The sequence below is a fragment of the Tauraco erythrolophus genome, chromosome 1 (assembly GCF_009769465.1).
Source record: "Tauraco erythrolophus isolate bTauEry1 chromosome 1, bTauEry1.pri, whole genome shotgun sequence".
NCBI lineage: Eukaryota > Metazoa > Chordata > Aves > Musophagiformes > Musophagidae > Tauraco > Tauraco erythrolophus.
The window spans coordinates 5653502-5672352 of NC_141465.1; positions in this window are offsets into that span (position 1 = coordinate 5653502).

Below are 18851 nucleotides of genomic sequence, written 5' to 3' on the forward strand. Positions count from 1 at the left end.
TTGGATTCTTCCCAGGCTACCTGTCCTTGCTTCCATCCTCTGCAGGCCTTCTTTTTGTGTCTGAGTTGGTCCAGGAGCTCCTTGTTCATCCATGCAGGCCTCCTGGTGTTCTTACCTGACTTCTGCTTTGTTGGGAGGCACCGCTCCTGAGCTTGGAGGAGGTGATCCTTGAATATTATCCAGCTTTCTTGGGCCCCTCTTCCCTCCAGGGCTTCATCCCATTGTACTCTAGCGAGGAGATCCCTGAAGAAGCCAAAGTCTGCTCTCCTGAAATCCAGGGTAGTGAGTTTGCTGAGCACCGTCCTTGCCTCCCTGACAATCTTTAACTCCACCATTTCATGGCCACTGCAGCCAAGGTTGTCCTTGAGTGTCACGTTCCCCACCAGCCCCTCTTTGTTGGAGAGAACAAGGTCTAGCAAAGCACCTCTCCTTGTTGGTTCCTCTACCACTTGGAGAAGGAAGTTATCATCCATGCATTCCAGGAACCTCCTGGATTGCCTATGCCCTGCTGTGTTGTCCCCCCAACAGATACCGGGGTGGTTGAAGTCCCCCCATGAGGACCAGGGCTCATGAACATGAGGCTGCTCCTATCTGTCTGTAGAGAGCCACATCCACTCAGTCTTTCTGATCAGGTGGCCTGTAGCAGACCCCCACTACTATGTCCCCTGTTCCTGCCCTCCCTTTAATCCTGACCCATAAGCTCTCAGTTGGCTCTTCTTCTGTCCCCAGGTGCAGCTCCATGCACTCCAGCTGGTCTTTGACATAGAGGGCAACCCCTCCTCCTCTTCTCCCCTGCCTGTCCTTCCTAAAGAGCCTGTAAGAATGATCGACATGTCAGTCATTCTTGTTTCACAGTGTCTCAAAGACAGCAGCAGAAACAAGGACTACTAAGAACAGAGCAATCCTTCCAGGATAGACCAAGCCATTCAGGACTACAGCTGAATGCCAGCACAAGTAAGGTACATGATATCAGCATTTGAATTCTACCCAAAAAAGTACACTTAAATAGCAGTAGCTTTCACTGGACTGAATCAGATAAAATCTCTCGTCCTTGAGACCAGCTTTGTCATTCTGTTTTACTTATCCAATATTTTCTTCTATTTGAAGAAATCTCAGAGAAAAATCATAGAAATTAGTGAGAGACTAAGTTACTAAGAAGTAGTAATGTAAATCAGTATGTTTTCCACAGATAAAGCATAGCCACTTCAGACTGGCAAGGGGCCCTACCTTGTGATGTCACCTCCTAACCTCAGTCAAAATGCATGACCAGGGCTGTCAGGTGGTCCCTTATGAGAGCAGGACAGCTGTGAAGTTTGACCTTACGTCTGAGTTTCCTGAAATTTGAAAGCTACTGTGGGCTGAGGGACTTGTTTTAGAACTGCTCCTGTCAAACAGAGTTTGTGACTCTCTTACTCTCTTAAAAATAGCTCAGCCCTAGGAACCATACACATCCATACCTGTTTGCCAGGTATGGTGAGGAGGAAGAGTCAGGAGAGACCATCAGTAATCGCGGCCACTCATAAGCTAGGACCCAGAAAGCAGGTCTGCCTGTGCTGTCCTTCTTGCTCCTTCCCACCTCGTTCCCCAAAATAATGGAACACGTGACAGAGTATTTGGTCACCTCTCCATTGTGCTTTGTCACTGCTGCCCATGATCTTGGCAGTTTATATCTATCCAGGGAGAGAGGAGGCGAAACACACAAAAAAAACCAGAAGGAAAGATGGAGGAATGGATGAGAAACTAACAATTTCTAAAACAGTAAAACCTTGCAGGCAGGTTTTATGGCATCATGGTGGATGGCTGCACAATGAAGAGCTGGCTGGCTTCCGTTGTTAGCAATACTATCAGCAATTTCCCATCCAGCTGGGAAAGATTTTTTGTTAATACACATCATGATTTTAATAGCATGTGTGTAGGTGGTGAAGAACTGGATTTTTTTAAACTTTAGAATCAAGGTGAGAGGAGGCGAGCACACTACATGAAAGAAACATGCAGTGTCAAAATACTCTCATCTGTTATCCCCCAGGTCACACTGGCAGATCCTTCCCACCTCCCACCTACTGACTGGTCTGAAAGTTGAGAACTGTACCCTGCTCTCAGCACTTGTTTTTTTGAGTTTATTTATTGTAAAAACTGAGCTAAAGGTGGAGAAGATGTACTGCTGAGTGTATCTGTTAATTTCAGAGGTTAAAAAGTGATTGCTCATGCTTTGTATCCAAAAAACGTCAACATGCAGACCTCAATGTAAATGGGCCCTATGGAAGGGAATCTGAACAGTGTTTGTGTAGTACAAGATGCAAAGGAATGTGCAAAAAGGCAAAGCTCATCAAAGACAAGGCAATTGATACTTTCACTGTTAAAACATGTAAATGCAATAGAAAACTGGAGCTTTGCACTCTGATAGCTGGGGTTTGAAGCACAACCTGCTTCATCTTCACAAGAATGTTTTTACTCTCCCCTTAAGACAGGGAGACTAGCTCCAACGCTGCTTTCGTTTGCACTTTGGCCAGTGGTTGCTGAAAGGGGCTATCATTTCCCCTGTCCCAGCTGTGCGATCCTGCTTCTTTCTTTGCATCAGCTCTAAGCTCTAGAGGTTGTCGCAACTGCGAGTTGAGCTGGGCGAGCAAGCTGATCTGTCAGAAAACTGACACAGCCAAAAAGAAAATAGTTTCAGCATGTTGATCCGAGTTATACTTGTGACCTCTCAAGATCTGATACAAGGGGTGGAGTACAGGGTGAGGGAGAGACGGCTGGTGTAATGTCAGATTAAGTCAGGCCACGACTGCCCTACTATCATCAAAATGAAGCCCAACTGAGCGGTCATCCATTACTCCACTTAGAGACACTCAGAGCAGTAGTCTGTAGTTTTTTCTTCTTTATAAAGTAAGGGGAAGATTGATTCAAAACTCAGGTGGTTGGCATGGTGCCACTGCCATAACTAATACAAAAATGTTAGGTCCTGCACTAAGTTTGCTGGCCCACAGATGTGCTAAGGACTGCCCTGCGCTCACCATAGGTCAGAACAGAGATCCATTCATGCTGCTGACTGTCCACTGAATGGAACTCTGTGTTCAAATATGGCATGGCATATGCTGTCTCTAAGGATGGCATCCTGGTGTCTGTGCTTCTGCGTCAGTCATATTTGGTCAGGATGACACACACTTTCCAAGCCCTCCAATGTGGCTCATGTCTGAAATGTTTTGCGGTGGTTCCATAGCCTTGGCCTTAAAACTTACTCTCCCTCTGCAGGTTCCCTGTAATTTCATCTACAAACCCAGATCCTACCATCACCACTATACTGACAAACACAGCACTGCCTGGTGTCAGTTTCCTGTCCAAACTGACAACTCATCTTTTGTCTGACATAATTTTAGGGCTAGCTAGCTGTCAACTTCAATTCAGTATGACCAAAACAGAAAGTTGATTTTGTTCTTTCCCCTCCTGTTGTTTCACCCTTCTGTTTTTCCCCTCCTCTGTTACTCCCTCTTCTCTTCCCAAATCAACATTGAAAACCTGTGCCCTCCTTCTAACATCAGTATCTATTCTGAATCAGCTTTCTCCCATGCCTCTCACCCAGGTTCTGTTTAAGTCTTGCTGGCTCCCATTATCCATTATCCTAAAATCCAGTCTGTCCTGTTCATTGACCCAACTACATCCCTCTCATGCTATCAGTTTATCAGCTCCTGCTTATTAGAAGACAGTGAAAACAGAGATTTTATTACTACTACATTGTTACCATACTATTATCCTTCTACTTACAGACTGAGCAGGTTGCACGGCAAAAGAAAGTGAAGCCCAAAAAACAAGTTTCAAAAAACATTTGTGATGCAGCCAGAAAAAAGCACAAGAGCATAACTTGTTTCACGAATTCTGTACCTATGAGTTGTGCCAGGCAAAAACTGAGACTAAGTATGTTTTTATACTTCACGTTGTCAAAGTTTCCTTAAAATTAATCCAAGTAATGTTTTTATCTCAGCATGATAGCAAGGGGTTGTAAATATAGTGTGTGGTACTCAAAAGTGATTTTAATGTAGTATGAGAAAGATTGTAATATAAGGTCTTACCTATCTCCCGGTATTTTATGTGTAATTGTTCCTAAAAGTTGGAAAAATGTCAAAAGTGAGTTTAATTCAGCTACCTTTCCTGAGATAAAAGAGCATCTTCATAAAATATAATGACCCTTCTCTTCGAGGAAAAAATTTTTGAGGTAGTATTCTCCCAGAGCTCAGCAAACAGTCTTAGGGGATTTCCTTGCTTGATGAGTCTAGTGTGAGCAAATGCCTTAGGGGAAGGTAGAACAGAATAGCTGCTTAAGAAGATTAATGCCTGGATTCCTTATGAGCTACTTATGGGAGAGGTGATCTCTTATGTGCGAGCCAAAGACAATTAAAATGTGTCAATTAGCCTGTCAAATACAACATGTGTCCAGAGATCAAGCTTTTATGTATTCACACCAGAAATTGTGAAATAAAAGGGAGGAGGAAGACCTACTCGAATCATACAGGGCAGATGAAGCCTATGAGTCAGTGAAGAGGTAGAATACTTCCTTCAGGTTCCACTAGTCCCACACTTGTGAGTAGGTAAATGCTGATGTGTTGGGTCTCATCATGGGTGTACGTCAGGACAAAGTACAGAGGCAGAAAAATGTACAACCTAACACTGAAACAAAACCACTTGTTGAGTGGGAGGAGTCAAATCCCAACTATGAGAACAAAGAGAGAATCGTAAGGAACTCAAGTCTTTTTTTCTTCTAAATAAACATAGTGGCATCAGTAGCATGAGAATAGCCCTTAAAACATTGAGGTTTTTGTCCTAAGGATGCAACACAGATTGAATTTTAGAACAAATCTTTGAAAAGAAAAGACGAATCCAGCTAGACAAAATTGGTTTTGGAGAGTCAAGACTAAACGCAGTGATCAAAATACCACGTCAGTCAGTTATGGGTCTATTTTAAAGAATAGCCTGATGAGAACTAGAAACCTTCTTTATTCTATCAGTCGCTCAAAATGCATTTCCTTCCAAATGTGTCTAGAACCTGCACAAGCATCAATGTATGTAAATTTCGAGATGAAAGCAATAATTCATATTGGTAGGAAAGCACAATGCATTTCAAGTGCGTATGCCAATCATCCTCCATAGGTTATATTGCTGAGCAATGAATAGGAAGTGTACGTGCATCTGATCAAAACTGAACATCTCAGCACACGATCCATAAGGTGTCTGGGGATCTTCATGTTCGAAATGAGCGAGAACTTTGGGTTTAAAACGTGTCTGTAGTAAACACATGGCCGATGCAAAGCAGGGCTGGGATGCTGTGTTCATGTTAACCAAGAATGGAAAGTTTAGACACCTCTCCCTCTCCCTGATTTTTCAAGAAATGCTGGGCTTATCAGGAAAAGGTCAGAATCTGTACTGTCTGAGGGATAAGAGTAAGGAGCCTTTGATGAATCACCCAAACTGCTACAGCCCCGGCACCAGTATGCAAACTTAAATACAGAATAAATTAGTACTTGTATCTGTTACACCTATTTACCATCAAACCTGCCAACAGATGAAACAAGTGACTAAAATATGTGACGAATTAAAGGCAGCATACTTTGGTTTGGGTGCATGTTTTTAATAACTGTCAGATTCTTAGTGTTATTCTTTAGACCAGGATTTATAGTTAGATTTACTTTACAGAAATGAGAAAATAATTCTCAAAAATACAGAAAACCGAATTCTGTTAGGAAGAAACTATCAAAATGCTCCATATGATGTATCAGTTTGAACACTCTCCTAATGCTGGATCCAAAGATTAAATGTGATTTTCCTTGTGAATAGAGATAAGCACGATGTGACATACGAGTGGGCTATGCAATTATTTGCTAGTCACTTAGCAGAACAATAGAGAGAAATATTTTTGAGTACTTTTCCCGGTTTGGGCAATAAAGCTTGCCTTTATGACACAGATGGGATAAGCAAGCACATCGACCTGATGTATCCCACCTAGAAGGCAGTGGGTCTGCCCCAGAGAGACTTGAATTTGCAATGTGGGAGCATGGTCTCTACCAGATATTTCAGAAAATTTCTCCTGCAGCTTCTCGGGAATCTCTTTTGGTTCAATGGTGATCAATCAAAGCTTGAGATGCAGGACAGCTGCGCTTAACTCTCCACTGACAAAGGCCTCAAACTGGCCAGGGTTAGGATAGGCTTTCACTGATTGTCTGGCCAATATTAAGCTCTCCCTCACATACAGACTTGCTAGCCCACTAACTGTAGTCCCTCAGCCTAACCAGGTGGCCATAGCTTCTGTTCAAGTTTGAGAACCTGATTTACATCAGGTTTAGAGGTGGAGCTTGGTGGCCACCTCTGTTCCTTTCCTGTCAAGAGCATGGGACCTTCCCTGTCCTTCAGTTCTGTAGGGCAGAGGCATCTCCCAGGACCTGTGCCAAGACATTGCTTTCTGGGCTCTGCTTCTCCTTTCTTCCACTGATGAGATGAGGAATCAGGGCATCCTGCCTCTTATTTTGTTTTTCCTCAGAAGATAATATTGTCTGGTCATCTCCTGCTTGAGATGCCTTATTTTGGAGTACAGTGAAACAGGGAGCCTGGCACAACTGCAGTCTGTCCCTCAAAATGTAATAAAGCCAAGTTCTCTGTTTTTTTAAATGAAAGAAGTGAAGCTGGAGTTGAACAGAACTGACTTGCTGGCAAATCCTTTATAAAGGACAGGAGCGGAGGTCAGTGACAGATAGTTGAGGCTAGTTTGAGTCAACAGGAAGACTGAATGAGTATGTCAGGTTTAGAAGATGGTTCTAGTAGAAATAAAATGCAAGCAACATTCTGAAAAAATAATTCTGATATTTTCAAAGCAAACATTTCCTATTTTAATTTAGATTTAGAAGTCTATTACAGTGTGTTTATAAATATTTTAACACTGTTTTGAGCTTCTGAACTGGAAAAAATTATACCTAGCACCCTAAACAAAATATCTTGATTATAACATCAGGAAAGTTCTGCAGTGGCAGAACAGGAAGTGGAACAGACTTCAGCAGTTTGGAACGTAAGTAAAAAAGGAAAGCCTGCATATGTATTTTCAAGAACAGCCTATATATGCTCTCCAGGGTGACCCTACTGACAACCTGGCTTGGATTTTTGGGGAACATTGTGTATTAATTCTCCTTCAAGGAAGGATCACCAAAAATATTAATAACAATCCCTCATGGAATGTGCCAAAGCAGAGCTGGATGGAGAAGGGAGATGACTTTGACCCTGCCTCAGGAGCACAAAAGAAAAGGGTAAGCTGAGATAGTTGCTCTGCAAAGCCAGCTGCAAATATAGCTTCGATTCCGCTGCTGACACGTTAGAGAATATATTTCTTAATTGCTCTCTAGAGATGTTAGATCTCTTCATATCAGTGGTTATGGGGCACTACCTGCAGCCAATTCACTACAGCCAACAACACAGATACTCATTTTTTCTACAGGTGGGTCAAAATGCATTGCCACCTCAATGGTAATCTAGGAAAAAATAGCTCTTATCATACATTTCCTCTCTGAAAAAATCCTTAGGTGATAGCTAATTGTTACCAGCACCCTTTGTGGTCAGGAGATCCTGGACCTGAGACAAGAAAACAGAGCAACGGTTGGTTGGGATCCATTGAGACTGAAGCTATAGAGCAGAAAGGCCTGGGCGGAAGAGTTAAGCTCAAATTTGGCCTGAGGTGGATAGCAGGCATTTTAATTTTCTTCAGCACTTGAAGAAATGTCCATTTATAGGATTACACACACCACACAAATCGCAGAGGGACAGGCTTTATGTTCAGCATTGTGTTGCAGATCAGCACTGCACTAACTTCTCGGCAAGGATTCAGAGCCCCTAAGACAACTCAATCCAATCCAATCCAGGCACTACATACCAAATTCCTGTTTGATATATCACATTGGCATAAAAGATCTCTGACTGAGAGAGCGAACAAGAGTTGAGGAATAATACAGCTGTCACTCCTGGCATGAAGAAACATATTTTTAACTTCTAGGACTGATTGGATTTTCACTGCTAACATTTCTGCCAGACTTTCTTTCACAGAAGCATCATGACTAGGATGGAGTATTTTGTAGGATACTTGCAGAAAAGACAGAATGGTCCAATCTGCCTTCAATTTGTTTTTGAATTAAGATTAAAGGGGAAAAAAGGCATGATGGAGGCAGGGGGAAAGGAAGGCAAAAGAGCCATTGCAGTGATCAAATTCACCTACAGACTAGATCAGCGTGATGTAATTCTGACAGCTGATTAGGTGGTTTGCAGTCCTTCTGCAATGAAGGACCAAGGCATGGCTGTGGTCAGGATGTGACCCTGGTTTGGGGGGATAATGCTACAGAATATTAGCTTTTCTTCATAGACTTCACAAAAGGGTTGAAAGTCTGACTGCAGGTAGCATTTCTTCCCTGGAGTCTTCTGATGAGGCTGTTTATTATGAAGTATTGCTTAGTCTGGAAAAGACAAGTGTATTGGTCTTGCAGGTCAATAGTAATGTATTTACAGAACATCTCAATTGTTAAAAATGAAAGATGCAGACATAAAACTGAATGCTCTTAATGACAGAAGGACTGAAACACTGGAATGTGAGCTCCGTTTTCCCTTTGCTCTTCCTATTTTCTCTCTCTGCTTTCATCTTTACAACTCTTCTTTTATGCAAATATCTACGCTAAATTTAAGACCATCTATATGAATTGCATGTCACCTGCATTTGGACCAAGGTTATAGCAGGGCTAGACTTTTCCATGAAGATTTTTTTGCACAGAGACCAAGGATGTGATATCTGATGTTTTGTGAACTGACACATTATATTTTTGGCTCCTATGATTCATTGAACTAGTTTGAGTGAATGACCTTTTTACCCTATAATTTAAACTGAAGGATATTGAAGGGCAGCTGAAATTTTCTACAGCTAAAAAGTCTCTTTTCTGTGAGTATTGGAAGAAACCCCCCAAAAATGCAAACTGTGCTGATGGCTTTTCTACAGAGCAAGAGTAGACTCGTTAAACGTATCTTTTTTTCTTTCTACCTTCTTATGCTCTTCTTTTATAGTCTCTTGTAAGTGAAATACGAATTCAAAGATTATGTTTTAAACTTGCAAGACTGTGTGGGTTTGAAAGCAACCAAGACAAGTAGCCCTGTCCTAACTGAGACCTTTGCTACTGCAGAATCTAGTAAAATGAACTAACAATTTAAAATACATTAGCTGTCACTTCAAACACGACCAAAAATTTGCAAAAAAACCTCAGAGCAATAACGGGAAAAAGGCATAAAACATCAAATTGGTAGCAAAGCTGATAACAAATAGAATATTCACTGTGAATTACAGTCTTCCTGATTTGCTAAAGTCTTATTGATTCTGCTTTATTAAAGGATCTTGTTCTCTCCAGGGATTTAAATACAGTAGATTATCTAACATGCCCGACTAATACCTGAAATTCCTTATCTGAAAGCTTATCCCTGACAACTTGGAAATCTGTCATGTCTTGCTGATGTTTTTTGAAGGGTGACCAGTCAGTTTGGTGACCTGGCTATATACTACCTGGATAGGGACACACTTGGGAAAGAACCACTAGCATTTCTTTCTATTGAGAACTATCACATTTTCATAGCTTTTTTTGGAAAGCTGTTCTGAGAACTAATAACAACTGACTTTGAAAAGGCATCAGTTCCTGCTGTTTTGCAGCTACTAGAGAAGATGAAAATGCTCGGAATGGAAAAAGCATCAATGAAAATACTTTGCAAAAAATTCAGAGAAGGTACATATTGATCAAAAGTCAGACCTATGTTTGGTGGAAATTAAAACTTTAGGGTAAGAAAATAACAACTTTGCTTTCTGACAATCCCTGCCAGTTACTAAAAATACTTTAATGAACCATTGCACTTTTAGATACACTGGATGTGTACAGGCTGGATTGCAAACCTGGGTTATTATAAGTTCAAATAGCTTGGCTCACAGCAGGACCTGGGAAATCAAGACAGCTTTGTCTAATCCTTACTGGAGGAGTAAGAGGAGAAAGAGGTAGCTGAGCTACGTGACAGCTAGTGATCTATAAAATTAAGTGTTAATAAAAGGGCTCAAGAGGAAGAACTAGAAAACTGAACATGGAATACAATGCAAGCTGGCTGCAGAGAGAAGACCAAACATCAGCCTGAGAACTACAATAAAAGCTGATAAGAAATCTGTGGTGACATGGTATACGGCATATATTAACTACCCTTGTATTTACGCAGCCTCTTAAACCAGTTTTGTGTCCCAGGCAAGACCTCACATTGTCATGACTAGAACTCCAGTTATCTTGATTAGACATTCCAGAGTTTTGCATATTTGCTATAGAAAAGATACAGCAAGTAACTGCTGTGCAGATAATAATCACTGAGGCTTTAACTCTTCTGTGGCTTCTGTTACAGCCTGCACCCCACAATCGATTAGGAAAAGACCCCTGCTTCCACTGCAACCAAATCCAGGCTGAGTCTCACCTTAGCCTTGGGAGAACCCTTTGCAAGAAAGACATTTCTCTACCTACCACAAGCAGGACAGTCTGTAGAAACGAGTCAAAATTTTATGCCCTGCTGTTTAGGTGCTTGTGATAGTTCTTCACTGAGATGCACAGCCTCTCCTGGGCAGGGCACATATTTAGAATATAACTCAACAGGCGACCATCACGATGAAGTTATATTACATGCCTGAACTGAACTAAGTTTAACAAAAGGGAGACTACTCTCATCTTTCCATGCAGGCCTATAGTTCTGCCTTTCTTTGCACTGGCTCTGGTGCTTGTCTGACCCTGCAAAGAGCTAATCCAGCTCATTACACCAAAAGAAAACTATTGACTTTCCCAGCAAATTAATTTATTGCTGAAGAGTCAAAAACCCTAAGGGCTCAAGTGGATGCAGGACCTTCCCCTTCAAGAGCTGCGAGAATGGATCACCTCAAGTTGTAACAGATAACTCTGTCTATGGGCTAATTTACACCTGTACTTGGCCCACTGTGCAAAATGGAGTTCTTATTACAAAATTGCATTCTTAGTTTTATACGGACACTTCCACCTTGTCACAGCTTCTTCATTCAGAAATCTAGTCTCCAAGCATGCACAAAAGATCTAATTTTTACGGTAAATATTTTTCTCATGTACTTCTGAAGAAAAAAAAAAGGATCATGTATTAATATTACATGAGCATCATGAATTATTTTTCTATCCATTGACACCTATGGAGGATGAAAATGGCACTGTTGTTTTTCAATCAGCAATCTCTGAGTATCCAAAGATCATAAAATATTAAGAGACTTCCAGCTTTCTAATGTTAATTTTTAACAGCTTGCCGTACAGCTACAAATTCACAGGGCCAAAGGAAATCTTGTGTTATTCCAAGAATCAAGCAGAATGACCCAGGTAGTAATAGATGTGGCATCTTCAGTAATCCTAGACAAAACAGTGATGTTATGTGAATTAAAGCAGTCATGCTATGTGTGATTCAATCAATAAAGAGTTAAAGGGTAAGAATATAATGAAAGCAAGTCCACATGGCGTTATGGAAACAAGTCTTGACAAGCAGGCCTGACTTCACTTTTTGATAAGATTACAGGTTTGTTTGATCAAGGTAACCACATGGATGTGATAGACTTGGACCTTCCTAATGAATTTGATTTAGTACTGCTTGACATTTTGATTAAAACATTAGCATTATATAGCCTTAATAAAACACATTAAATAGATTAAGATCTGTCTAATTGATAGAGTTCAGCAAGCTGTTCTAACCAGATACTCAGCACTGACGGGGGATATTTTTAGTGGGGCTCTGCAGGAAGGAACACTATGCTTGCTGCCATTCGATGTTCTGGAATTACATAGAAACATGGATAATATTGGCAAATGTCCTGAAGTCTAATGAGGAATGGGCAGCTATGAAAGTCACAGTTTTTCCTGCATTGGCACAAATGGGTTTCTGGTATTTAATTACGTCCTTTCTCTTTAGTTCAGCACAGGCACAGAAGCTCTCTTGTAGGGTATAGTTGCAAGGCTGTGGTCTAGTCAGCTGCTGATGGGCATACACTGATTCTCTCAAGGGTCATTGATTTCAACTACTAATTCACATAATATCAAAAGGAGTAGTATGAATCATTTAAAAAGTGTGAACTGTGAAACCAAGAGCCACCTACGAATGATCTTCAAAAGGCAGAAAGTCTTATTGCACACTTCTACATGTCCCCATTTAAACTGGCACCAATATAAGTCTGAGATTAAAATATGTTTGCAGCTTCACAAAGTCAGGAAATTCTAGCTCATTGGCTGAATTTGCTATCAAAAAATAAAACAAGAAAGCCAGATGAGGAAAGGAAAAATACCCAAAAGGGAACAGATCAGAGCATTAATGATCAGTCATATACAACACATACACAATCTCTACTACTATCACTTTTTGGTTAGCTGATCTAAGCACATCTTTCCTGGTTCTCCATTTTCTTGGTCAGCTCTTGAATCTGACTGAGATCACATAATGTTGAATTAGTATGTCTCCTTTGCCAGGTTTGATTCTGACCAATCTTTTTAGTTTTTTTTACTACATGTAGTCACAAGCTTACCTAAGCAACGTGTACACTGTTAAAGATGCTTTCTTTCTCAGCAAATCTTGCTAGCAGTTACCCTTTTAACATTTGGTTTCTGTTTGACCATGCAGAATAAGATGACTGATAAACGTAAAAGATACTATCCAGAAGAAAGCACTGAAGAATATACTCTCTCCTTACTGTCTAAAATATAGATTCAGATACATATATCCCACAATGCATTGAGATATCTTATTTCATTTGTTATGTATCAATTTAACATCTAAAATCTCTCCCCATTGTCATGGTTTAGCCCCAGATGGCAACTAAGCACCATGTAGCCACTCGCTCAGTCTGCCTGACCCCCCCTGCCCCGCACACCCCCTCCGCTGGGATGGAGAGGAGAAAAATGTAACAAAAGGCTCAATGCCCAAGATAAGAATAGGGAGAGATCAACCACCAACCATGGCCATGGGCAAAACATTCACCACCTGGGGACAAATCAATTGCATTCATTACCAATCACATCAGAGAGGATAACGAGAAACAAAGCCAGATCTTAAAAACACTTTCCTCCACTCCTCTCCTCCCCCTAGCAGCACAGGGGGATGAGGAATGGGGGATGCAGGTCAGTTCATCACACACTGTTTCTGCCTCTCCTTCCTTAAAGGGGGAGGACTCCTCACACACTTCCCCTGCTCCAGCATGGGGTCCCTTCTCATGGGAGACAGTTCACCATGAACTTCTCCAATGTAAGTCCTTTCCGTATGTCCTGGGTTTAGCTGGGATAGAGTTAACCTTTCACAGGAAAACTGGGAGGGGGCATAGCACAGGCAGCTGACTGAAATTAGTCATAGGGCTATTCCATACTGTATGTGTCATGCCCTGAGACCATATATTGAGGGAGCCAGCTGAGGGAGGGGCTTTTTTTGCATCTTGGCTGATTGCGAGCAGGCCGTGCATGCAGGGTTTCCAGCTTCTGTGTTTGGCGCGGTGAGCATTTGTACCGCTCCTTTTGTACTACTCTCTTTTCATTAATATGATTGTTGTTATTACTCTTTTCTCATTTTTTGCACTGTTCTATTAAACTGTTCTTAACCCAGCCTGCAAGTTTTACACTTTTTCTTCTGATTTTCTCCTCCCATCCCACTGAGGGGGAGGAGGCGTGGTTGCTTAGCTGCTGGGTGGGCTAAACCATGACACTGCAGAACCAGACTGTTCCAGCACAGGCTTTTCCCACAAAGTCACAGCTTCTTCGGGTGCAGCCACCCGCTCCTGCGTGGGGTCCCTTCCTGTGGACTGCAGACACATCTTTGCTCCACTGTCATACTCCAGCAACATGGAGGTCCTTTCCCACAGAGACAGTCATAAAATCATAGAATCATAGAATCACAGAATGGTTTGGGTTGGAAGGGACCTCAAAGATCATCTAGTTCCAACCCCCCTGCCATGGGCAGGGACACCCTCCACTAGATCAGGTTGCTCAAAGCCTCATCCAACCTGACCTTGAACACACTTCCAGAGGCAGCCACAACTTCTCTGGGCGACTTGTTCCAGTGCCTTGCCACCCTCAATGTAAAAAATTTCTTCCTTATATCTAATCGAAATCTCTCCTCTTTCAGTTTAAAGCCATTGCTCTGTGTACTGCCACTCCATGCCCTTTTAAAAACTCCCTCTCCAGCTTTCTTGTAGCCCTTTCAGGTACTGGAAGGCTGCTTGTGCTGGGTTTGTGTGAAGGGGTTCTGGTGGCAGGAGAGGGGATTTGCTCCCTGTGACTTCCCTGGTTTCAGAACCGGGTCAGACCCAGCTCTGGCCACCAGATTGGACTCTCATCCCGTCGGGCCAGGGTTGAGCCAATCCGCGCCTCTGTGAATTGCCCTATTTAAGTTGGGACAAAGGAACCGGAAAAGGTGCTTTGCCTGGGAGTGAGTTGGAAGGGAGGAGGGCACTGCCCTGCTCCCCACCCCCGGGCGGTTCTGCTCATGCTGGGCCGGTGGCACCGGCTGCAGATGGCAGCAGCGGCGCTGCCTGGGGAAGTCGGAGTGCCCCATGCTGGGGTGCCGCTGGGCCGAGTTCACCCGAAGAGGACTGAGATCTGAGAGAAACGGCCACAGACACTGGGTCAGTGCGGATGGAGCGGGAGGAGGTGCCGGAGCTGAGTTTCCCCTGCAACTGGTGGCGAGACAGCAGCGGCCCCTGCAGCCATGGCAGACTGTGGGGCACAGACCCACTGCAGCCCGGGGAGAGCCCGTGCTGGAGCAGAGATGGCTGAGCCCAAGGGAGCGCGTAGGGAATGGGACGCACGACGAAGTACAGACGCATCTGAAGTCCATGGACAGACCGACGCCGGAGCGGGTGGCAGCTCCATCAGAACCCCTGACCCTGCGGTAACAGCCCGCGCTGAAGCAATTTGATGGGTCAGGATTGCATCCTGCGGGAAGTCTGGAGAAGTTGGAGAAGTCTGTGGAGTGTCCCGTGGGGAGGGGATCCACTGGAGCAGGGAAAGAGTGTGAGGAGTTCTCATTTAAGAAAAGGAGCGGCAGTAGCAACATGGGATGAACTGACCTGCACTCCCCCATTCCCTGTCCCCCTGAGCAGCTGGGGAGGAGGCAGAGTAGGGAAGAAAGGAAAGGCGGGAGGAGGGAGCTGTTGTTTTTAAGATGTGGCTTTGTTTCTTGTTATCCTCTCAAGTAACTGTTAATGTTTCTTGTTATCCTCTCAAGTAACCATTAAATTGAATTGATTTGTTCCCAAGTCGAGTCTGTTCTGCCGGGACCATGGTCGGTGGGTGCTCCCAAGCTGTTCTTGTCACACCCTCAGTCCTTTTATTACATTTTTCTCCTCTCACCTCACTGAGGGGATCTGTGAGCAAGTGGCTGTGTGGAGTTTAGTTGCCAGAGTCGCCTAAACCAGGATACTGCTGTAAGACCACCCCAGAGCCTTCTCTTCTCCAGGCTGAATAACCCCAACTCTCTCAGCCTGTCTTCATAGCAGAGGTGCTCCAGCCCTTGGATCATCTTCGTGGCCTCCTCTGGACCCACTCCAGCAGCTCCATGTCCTTCTTGTGCTGGGGACTCCAGAGCTGAATGCAGTATTCCAGGTTGGGTCTCACGAGAGCGGAGTAGAGGGGCAGAATCACTTCCCTGGGCCTGCTGGCCACACTTGATATCCTCTACGAACTTTCTTGGGCACAGGCATCTCTGCTCCAGCATGGGGTCCTCCACGGGCTGCAAGTGGATCTCTGCTCCACCATTAATCTTCGTGGGCTGCAGGGGGGGCTGCCTGCCATCTCACCACGGGCTGCAGGGCAATTCCAGCTCTGGCACACCTCCTCCCACTCCTTCTTCACCGACCTGGTGTCTATGTAGCCATTTCTCTCAGATCTCAGTCCTCTCTCTGCTGTAGCTGTGCTGGGCCCAACCAGCCCAATGAACATTGGCACTCCAGCAGAATGAACTTCGCCCAGCTGGCACCATGAGTGGGACACTTCGAAATGCTCCGAGCCGTGCTGCTATGGTCATCATTGGTCAAACGGCAGTGGCCCAGTGCAGGCAGCTGCCCACACAGGAGGCTGAGGGCCAGGCACCCACCTACCCGCTCTCTTCACTGCAGGTCCTGCACGGTGCAGGTTTGTATGTCTCCTCCGTAAATGTGGTATTCACAGGGGCACTGCTCGGCTCGGCCCTGACCAGGGGCAGGTCTGACTTTTGGAGCTGGGAAGCTTCCAGCAGCTCCTTCCAGGGGCCATCCCTGTAGCCCCTCTCCCTCTACCAAAACCCAACCACATAAACCCAGCACGCGTGTTTTCATAATTTTACAAACCTATCATTAAAACCTATCTCTGTCCTCCCTAGAACTGTGGGACTGTTACGTTATCAGATTTTCTTCCTCTAGCACTCCTTGGCTTCTTGTCTATTCTCTTTTTTGCAAGTCTGTCCATGACATTTTATTCATCCTAATTATTTCATTTTTAACGTTGTCTTTCCCTTCCCTATTTACAATTCATGTTGTTATCTTTCTTTTGGGTTTTGTTAGCTGTCTTTTTCTTTTCACTTGCACGGCCTGTGGTGAACCTAATATCAGTAGGACATGGGATTCTTCAAATAGCTTCAATTGTTTTGACTTTTCCTTATTCTCCAAAACCCGGCACTTGCATCTTTACAGATCTGCTTACTCAGTCTCATTCTCTTTTTCATTTCTGTCTCCTAGCCATGGTCCTCATATATTTATTTTGTCTCCTATGAAAAGGTCTGTTCCTTTTTTTCTGGCTATAGAAACCTATCAAGCTTTCCAGTTTCATCAGCAATGTGTCCTTTATTTTTCATGAGGACTTAAGTGAAGCTACAGTTATTGTTTGAACTTCACTGGAATCTTTTTATTGTTCAGATGGGGAGTACCTGTGAATACACAGGGACGAGCTGAAGTTAAAAAAAAAAAAAAAGTAGGGAGCTCAGCATAAGGAGCTGATATAAAAACGTGTTGCCTTGCTTCACATAACTGTAGTATTTCAAAAAGCAGATTAGGTGTCAGAGTATCAGAAGTGTACTAAGCTAAGCACTGCTGAAGAAGCTGCAAAATGTGGTGACCAATGTGCATCACCCCTATGATTTTATTATACAAGAAGAGGTGTGATATATTTAGCACTGTTCAAAAGAAGTTTGTTCCTCATATTGCTTTATTCCATTTCAAGCTTCCAACTACACTGACAGCACTGTGCCTTGAGTCACTTTTAATAGCTAACTTGCTTGTTTCTGACCTGGATAACCTTTTTAAAGAGTTGTGTACACTATGTTGTTCCTCGTGCTGCATCACACTTCAGAGGCCGGAGATGCCATCCCAGGTCGCGTGCTTCCACGACTTTGGAGCAAGCCTTGCTTGGGGCATCACTGAACCACCACGGGCCCAGAAGGGCCACAGCGGGTCCTTTTATTCCTCTCAGGAAGGAAAAGAGGATTTGCGCCTGAGGAGCCAAGTGGTATCAGCAGATGGGCTGGGCACCCCACAGGCAATGCGTGCTCTCCCTTGCTAGGGCCCTCGCTCCGACACCGCCGGGACCGTTACCTCCGGCGACATTTTGTGTTTGTTTGGCCTCCCACACGCCGCCGAGGCTGAGAACCGACTTCGGCTCGCTGCCCTGACAAGAACTAAAGAGGGCTCCGTCCCCCCGCCCAGCCCCGCTTCCGCTCAGGCCTCCGCCGCGGGTAGCTCTCGGACCTCAGCACGGCCGCGGCGCTCCGCACGCCGCGGCGCCGGGGCCCGCTGCCGCTCCCGCCGCCGCCGCCGCCGCAGTGGGGCGGGGCCGTCCCCCGCTGGCCGCGCTGCCCGCAGGTTCCCCGCCAACCGCCTGGCCCCGCCCCTGAGCGCCGCACGCCCGGCCAGGCTTGTGGGCGGGGCGTCCCGGCGGGAAGGCGCCTCACAGCTCCGGGGCGGGGAGAAACCCCCGCTGTGGCCTTTCCCATTGGTGAGAGCGCCTGCCCATCCTTGCGGCCGCCCAGTCAGATGCCGCGGATCACAGCGGCGCTCGGCCATGCTGTCCCTACCACAGCGAGTGGCGGCCTGAGGCTCCGCCCGGAGCCGACCGACCGCCAAACCGTGGAGAGCAGTCCCCGCCCTCCTCCCCTCTCCGCCATTCACATCCCAGGATTTTCCTGCCCATGGCAGGGGGGTTGGAACTAGATGATCTTTGAGGTCCCTTCCAACCCAAACCGTTCTATGATTCTATGATCCGCCCAACTTGCCCTCAGCAGCTAATCGGAAGCTGCCGCTGCTGTCAATCACCGACCGTTCTCCCGCTCTCCCTCCCTCTTGCTCTTCCCTCAGGGGAGCCGGGCGCGCGCGCCGAGGGAGGGGCGCAGGCGCCCGGTCGCGCGCTGGTGCGGCGGGCGGGCCGGGCGTGGAGGGCGGGCGTGGGGGAAGGAGGAGGGGGAGGAGGAGGAGGAGGAGCTGCGGCTGCCGCCGCCGCCGCCGGTGGAGATTTCAGTACCTCAGAGAACGGCGGCGAGCGCGCCGGACGGGCGGCAGCCGCCGCAGCCGCAGCCACCGCCGCCCTCCGCTCCCCTCCGCTCCCCTGCCCTGCCCCGCCCTGCCCCGCCCCGCTCCACTCCCGCCCCGCCCCGCGCCAGGCACTGGCGCCCCCGAGGAGCTTTAGAAACCGCCGCCTCTGAGCGAGCGGCTGCACCAGGCGCGTCGCCCGGGTCACCCCCGGCGCCGAGGGAGTTGGGTCCCCCTGGAGCAGCCCCGGGCGCGGTGACAGCACAGGCTCGGTGACCGGGCGGGAGGGCTG